Source organism: Phaethon lepturus, unplaced genomic scaffold (genome assembly GCF_000687285.1).
Source record: "Phaethon lepturus isolate BGI_N335 unplaced genomic scaffold, ASM68728v1 scaffold41350, whole genome shotgun sequence".
NCBI lineage: Eukaryota > Metazoa > Chordata > Aves > Phaethontiformes > Phaethontidae > Phaethon > Phaethon lepturus.
This window is the reverse complement of record NW_010511903.1, coordinates 23044-30659: the sequence shown is the minus strand read 5'-3', so window position 1 is coordinate 30659 and position 7616 is coordinate 23044. Positions and strand designations below refer to the sequence as shown.

At 43.3% G+C, this 7616-nt stretch overlaps 1 pseudogene; it reads left to right on the top strand.

Moving 5' to 3' along the window:
- Positions 1 to 4: 4 nt before the first annotated feature.
- On the top strand, positions 5 to 6237 carry LOC104619407 (annotated as a pseudogene).
- The last annotated feature ends 1379 nt before the right edge of the window (positions 6238 to 7616 follow it).

Genomic DNA, 7616 nt, shown 5'->3' with positions numbered 1-7616 from the left:
GGGAGCTGGCAGTATGTCGCCTAAGCCCAGCCTCCTGGCGCTGCTTGTGATGGAGGTGGACCAGGTTTGCACTCACAGCCCTCACCCTGGACATGCTGGCTGCTGAGGACCTGGAGACCCCCCTGGACTTCCCGATCTTCAACCTCACCTCTGTCTGGCCTAGTGACCCAGGGCAGTAAGGCTTTCTGCTTAGCACTGATGACCCCAGCCGCCCCCTCTTTGCCTTCTCGCAGCAGGAGGTGAGAGCTCTGAAGATTGCCTACCAGCCCCCTACCCAGGACTCAGACCAAGACCAGCTTTTCCAGGTGGAAATGGAAGTGATGGACCCTGACGGCGCCTCATCGGAGCCTTTTGCTTTCATGATCCTGGTAAAACCCATGAACACATTGGCCCCTGTGGCCACTTTCAGTCATGTGGCTGGCCTGCACCTGATGCTCTTTGAGGGCCAGTCATGGCCCCTGTCTGGCAACTTGGAGATCAGTGATGGGGACAATCTGAAAGAGGTGAAGGTCTGGGTCACACAGGGCCTGTGGTGTGGGAAGCTCAAGTTACTGGGTGTACCACCCAGCCACTTCACTGCTGCAGAGCTAGCAGCAGGGCAGGTGATTTACCAGCACGATGGCGGTGAGCACAGCTACAGTGACAACATTGTTTTCCGCATGGCAGGTGGGCAGCACCAGGTCGAATTTCTGTACCCCATCACCATTGCTCATGATGATGATCAGCCGCTGCTGCTGAATGTGAATACGGGGCTGATGATGCTGAGCACCAGACTGTCCAAATCTCACCTTTTGTCCTCAGTGCCACAGACATTGACTCTGATATGTCTATCCAATTTGTCCTGGTTGAGGACTCCTCAGTGTCCCTACTACACTCCCGCTGCTTTGGTGAGCTGCTGCTGCATCAGATAGAGCCACCAGAATCTTACGAGAACAAAGAAAGCAGAGCAGGGTTGGAGAATGACTCTTCTTCCTCCCCCTGGCACTTTGTGGAGGATGAACATGTCTATGAAAGAGTGGTGAGATGAGTGGCTGTAGCAGGACATCCTTGATGGGAGGCCATCCTTCAGGCACACGGGAGCTCACAGTGCCAGCCCGGTGATGGGCCGCATCATGTTCCAGCTGCAGGATGACAGCGATCCCCCTAACCAGTCAGGGGGGCATGTGCTCACTGTCGAAGTCCAACCAGTAGACAGCCTGCCACCTGCACTGTACCCAGGTACTAGCCTGCAGATGACAGTGCAGGAGTACCAGCTGACTGTCTTTAAGAAGCACTATTTATGGTACGCTGACCTGGATACAGATGACAGGGGGCTGAAGTACACTTTACTGACACCCCAACTGACACAGATGACCACTCTGTGGTCACTGGAGAGATTGTGTTGGCCAAGAGTCCCGAGACATCCATTACACATTTCACTCAAGCTCAGGTCAACCACCATAAGGTGTCGTATCGATCACACCACGGGTGGCTCAGTTCACATTCCTTGTAGAGGACTCAGCTGGCAATTTTCTACAACGTACCTTTACTCTCTTCCTGCAACCAGTGGACAACCAGCCACCTCAGATCACCAATACTGGCTTCACTGTGCTTGAGGGAAACAGCTTCCTCCTCACCAGCAATCAACTGGATGCCACAGATGAGGACACATCTGCAGACCAGATTGTCTTCACTGTAACTCGAGCTCCAGAGAATGGCCATCTACATTATCTGGAGGAAGGTCTGATGGTGCAAGGGGAATCCTTCCTGCTAGATGACATTGCTGGTGGGTGCATCTCCTATAAGCACAATGGTGATGAGTTTGCCAGTGATTCTTATCAGTTGGAAGTGAGCGATGGAGTCCATCATGTGCTAATCACAGTCAAGATTGCTGTGCAGCCTGTGGATGATGAAAACCCAAGTATCGGTCTCCCTGGTGGTCACAGACAGGTGGGAGCAGCCATTGATGGTCTGGAAAATGGTGTTACTAAAATTACTATGTCGCTTATCCAGGGTACAGATGAGGATGTAGATGACTTGGTGCTGACTTTCATTGTGCAGGATCCACCCAAGTTGGGTGAAATCCTTGTGGATGGAGTGCGATCAGAAAAGTTTACCCAGCATGACCTCATCAGTGGAGTAGTAGCCTATGCTCACCAGTGCAGAGATTGGCTTGAAAAAGAGGTATGATTGCTTCAATCTCACCATTTCTGACTTCTCCAGTGAATGGGTGGTGGGAGGCAGCACAGTACAAAGGGTGCGTGTGGCTGTAACTATATTGTTAGTGGACAGCATTGCACCTGAAGTGATGGTTGCAGCAGAATGGCTCACTGTCCTCGAGGGAGGGAAGAGCACTCTAACTCTGGATCATCTGGATGTGGAGGATGTAGATACTCCCGCAGATGATATCTTGTGCATTGTCACAGTTCAGTCCACTTCAGGATATTTGGAGAATGCATCTCCACCTCCAAGGTCCGAGAAGTCTAGAGCTGGTACTGCCATTAGTGCTTTTTCCATCAGAGATGTTCGTCTGGGCCATGTCAACTATGTGCAGAGCATTCACAAAGGGATGGAGCCTGTGGAGGATAGATTCACTTTCCAGTGTTCTGATGGTGTTAACTTCTCACCTCACCAGTACTTCCCCATTGTCATCATCCCCACCAATGATGAAAAGCCAGAGCTGTTTGTGCATGAATTCGTGGTGCTTGAGGCGATGAGCCTGGTGATTGACACCCCCCCCTCAAAGGAGCTGATGTAGACGTGCCTCCAGATGAGCTGCGTTTTGTTATTACTGTCCCTCCTAAGCATGGGCAGATTGTGCAACAGCTGTCCACAGGCACTGTGCCTGTTCACAGCTTCACCCTGGAGGAGATTCAGGAGGCTTCCAGCATTGTGTATGAACATGATGACTCGGAAACGAAAGAAGATAGATTCCAAATTCAGCTGACTGATGGACACCACACAATGGAGCAGAACATGCCAATTACGGTGATCCTGGTAGATGATGAGACCCCCAGGATGGTAATCAATGGTCTGGAAGTAGAGATTGGCAAGTCAAAGGCCATCTCTAGTCAAGACCTTAAAGCCACAGATATTGATTCAGAGGACAAGAGCCTTGTCTATGTCATCTGTTTGGCACCTGCGCACGGTTTCTTACAGCATCTGAACAGGCAAGAGGAAGTGCTGTGCAATGTTACACAAGGCACAAACTTCACACAAGATGATTTAGACCAGGGTTTTACCCACTATGTTCATACTGGCCTAGATGGAGTACGTGATCTGATTAAATTTGATGTTACTGATGGTATTAATGCCTTGATAGACAGGTACTTCTATATTACCATTGGTAGCATTGATAGTCTTCCCTGAGGTGATCAACAAGGGTGTAATTCTGAAAGAAGGTGGAAAGGTGACACCCGCAACTGATCTGCTCAGCACAAGTGATGTTAACAGTCCTGATGAAAATTTGTGTTTTGCTGTCACCCGCTCCCCAACCCAGGGCCATCTAGAGAGTTCAGACAGTCCTGGAATACCCATTGTTTCCTTCACTCAACTCCAACTTGCTGGCAACGAGATCTACTACATTCACACTGCAGAGGATGAGGTGAAGATGGACAGTTTTGAGTTTGAAGTGACAGATGAGTATAACCCAGTCTTCCATACCTTCAGGGTCTCCATCACAGATGTGGACAATAAAAAGCCAGTACTAACTATTGGTGACCTGGTTGTTGAGGAAGGGGAGATGAGGCTGATTACCCCTTTTGAGCTGCCTGTGGAGGATGGGGATACACCTGACCATTTACTCCTATTCACTGTCACTCAGGTTCTAGTGCATGGCCATATTTTGTACAACAGCAGCTACCTAGTCACCAGCTTCACCAAACAAGACTTGAATGAGAATCTTATCAGCTACAGACATGATGGTACAGAAACCAGCCAGGATAGCTTCTCCTTGTCTGTGACTGATGGAACGCACACAAACTTTTATCTTTTCCCTGACACTAGCAAGGAGATCCATCAACCCTAGATGATGAGGATTCAGATCAGTTCAGTGGACAACAGAGTGCTGCAGTTGGTAGTGAACAAGGGTGTTCCTGCTCTAAGAAGACTTCCCGCTGGGCACCTAGGCTTTCTGATCACTAGTAAGGCACTAAAGGCAGAGGATTGAGACAGTCCACACAAGCTGTTGAAATACAAAATAACAGATAGGCCCAGGCATGGCTTCATCGTTAATATTGGCCTTGGAAATGAGAGCATTAGAACGTTTATGGAAGGTTGGTGCTCATGGTTGTATTTGCTTAGAAACACTTGGCTCAATGAGCTGTCATTTTGTGTTATGTTATTTGAATCTTTGTTTTGGGGATTTAGGAAGTAATTTATTTTAAACTATGAAGTTTATGCAAATGTTCAGAATTCTAATACATACATTTTAGAAATGAAGCTTTGTTTTACCTATGAAGACACAATAGCAAAGTTATATATTGTATGTGCATGCATTAATGTTTCCTACTGTGTGTTAAATATACATCTTACCAGGTACAGAGCATGGTACTGCTCATAAGAAGATGGGATAAAATCTGAAATGATGATTTGGAGATCCCACTCCAGGTTTTTTTGAAGACTTAAGTACCTGTTTGCCTGCCTGGAAATTAAACCCAGGCTCAAAAATCACTGTTGTCTTCAGAGAAAATTGTTTGGAAATGTGCTTAACATTTCTCTGAGTCACTGGATCTAGTACTTAAAAAAAGAAAAAAAAAAACAAAAACAAAAAAAAACCCACAAAAAACATAGGGGACACCCAGTATAGCCTCAGGAGTTTGGGTGACATTTTGTGTGATTCTGTTCCACAGAGAAAGCTCAGTAGGTAGCGAGGCCTCCTTTGGGTCAGCTCCACCAAACCTGTGCAGAGGGAAGAGCCTCAGAGGATGGTGGGGCACAGCAGTGGCAGCCAGACTCTATAAATATTCCTGTGCTCCCGCCAATCTTAGGGATTTTGCTGGGTTTAGGACTGTCATTCATCCGTCCTGCATAGAATAATATGTTGAAAGCTTTCACAAGGAAACTTCTAGCCTAGACTTTGCCTACCTCCAGTGTGCTTTGACTATCAGCAGGGAGGGACAATATTTACCAAAATTCTAATTAGGCACTATAATAGGATTAGAGGTCTCCATTATATTTATGTGCTCAAGTATGTTACCTCTCTTTTGCAAAAGAAAACAATCCAGGGAGAGAAAAAGTCTTTATATGTATTTAACTATAATTTCCAGACAGGTTGTAGCTTTAAGATTATATGATAACACAATTTATTTTTTTAAAGTCTGCAGTTCATCTGCCAAGCTACAGTGTTGTGAAAAATCATTTGCCATTCATTCAAGAATGTTTTATACATTTTCAGTTGACAGAAAGTACCCAAATCTGCCATGCCAGAACAAGAGCAACTGGTAATCCCAGGGGAGTAAGTCTCTTAGTAGATCAGAATTAGCTCTAGAACAGCTTAATGTTGAATGGAGTATAAAGAACATTTAGGTATATCCCAAACATTTTTGTATCAAATGAAATTGTTGTTTATTTAACTAAAATAAAAGCAAAAGTAGAAGACTTCCCTGAAGTCTTCACATTGACCAAATGTGGCACAGGCTAATACACCTGCAACTTTAGGGTAATAGAAATATCCTGATGGTTTTCCCTTATTCTCTGGGAATATTGAATCAAAATTTTATTGACTTCTAAACCTATTTCTGCTTTAATACATTCTTGTGTTCGTTCCCAATGTACCTGCAACAGTTCTGTGTGTCACAGAACAGCTTAAAAAAATTGATTAAATTGATCTTAAAAAATGAGCAGATCTTTACTCTATAGTTATAGCGAAGTAATCCTTCCTAATGTGCTGAAACAAGGATGTGACTTTAGTACTAAAAAATAAATATTTATGGGGAAACTATATCTCACTACCATTGTTCTTTGAGATAATAACTAAATTTATGTTGCGTTGCTGAGTATAGACCAGTGTCAGAAGTCATGCCACATTATACAAGTTTGCTGAAATGCTTTATCCACAAATTAGCCAACTTATTACTAAATAATCAAATACTAAAGGTAGAATGAACTATGTCCTATATTCTGTAGTAAAAATTCTATGATGATTCCTTTAGCATATTCTTTTCTTAGCCAGTATTGATGAAATGAGGATCAGCTACATCTTGAAGGAAGGTGATAATGCTACCAGCGACATCTTCTATTTCTCCATTGAAGACAATGGTAAGATTAAGATGCTTAATTATACGTATCTTAGAATCACACCATCTGGAAGATTGTTCATATTAAACAAGTCGTCTATTACTTCTTTATAAGTAATATGTAGAAGTGCCATGAACACATAGGAACACAAATCAGAATATTTCATTAATTTGAACATATAATGTCACAATTAATGCAAATTCCTATGGCAAGCTGTGAACTCATAGTGGGATATACTGTTGTCACAATACTGTTTGTTCAGCGGCCTTTATGGAGGACTGTTCGCAGTGACAGTCAATCCCTCACAGTCAGCTGTGTGTGTTACAAAAATTCAACTGTGGAAGGTGGAGCCCTGGTGGTTCGGAATCATGGCCAACTACTGAATCAAAAGAGAAAATTAATACTAACCTTTGTTAAATAAGGAGGGTTCAGCTAATCTAGATTGTGGCTGAGAGCCTGGCAAAATGGTAAGATAGGCTGGTTAAGTCCATTTTGCTCTTTTTTGTACAGAAGGAAGCACACCCTTGTTTTGCATTAATTGTTATTGCTTTGGAGGCTTCAGTGGACCAATGATTATTTCTACCAACTGATACATGTATGTTGCATTTTTTTGCATATTGCTTTGATGACTTTGATTTTAAAGTCTGTTTTGTTCTGTTTGTGTGTTGTTCTTTTCCTGTAGGCTGCAATATTTTTCTCCAATCATCCACATGAATTAAGTTTACTGAGAATTCATCAAAATTTTACACAAGTTCCCCTTAATTAAAGGCAGGCAGGAAGAATTGTAAACTACTTTTGCAATTCGGTTAAATACCTTCTGCATAAGGATCTGCCTTTACAATAATCCCTGTAAACTTTCTGACAAGTTTGATGTAATCCTGAGTGTATAGAACATGTCAGAATAGCATTCTAACACAGCATTTGAGAGAAAGTTAAATTTGTGAGTATTTTCTAATGGGCCTCAAAACAAATCTGAAACACCATTAAAATATTTTGTCCAAAATTGGCAGACTCTGGCTGTCCTATAACATTGGTTATGAGGATAGCCACTGGAAAACAACAGCTTCTTTGAGTCTGCTAATGCTTCCTATTCTAATTATTGCAAACCAGAAAATGTATATCTTGATCTTTTGAAAACCATTTATTATATTCTGTCTATAATCAGTCTGTTTCTGCTCTCTTAACTGTATAAGTCATTGTAGGTTTATGTCCACCACTTGCTATAAACCAATCCAGCCACAGATAAGCATGTGCCTGAGGAATAAACATTCTGTTATGGATTGAGAACTATCTCACACTTTGGTTAGCTGAGACATTTTGATTAGCTGAGATGAACCTGTTCGTTTTATGACTTGAAGATGAATGTGAGCACCTTGGATATGACTTCCAGTGTTTTGTTT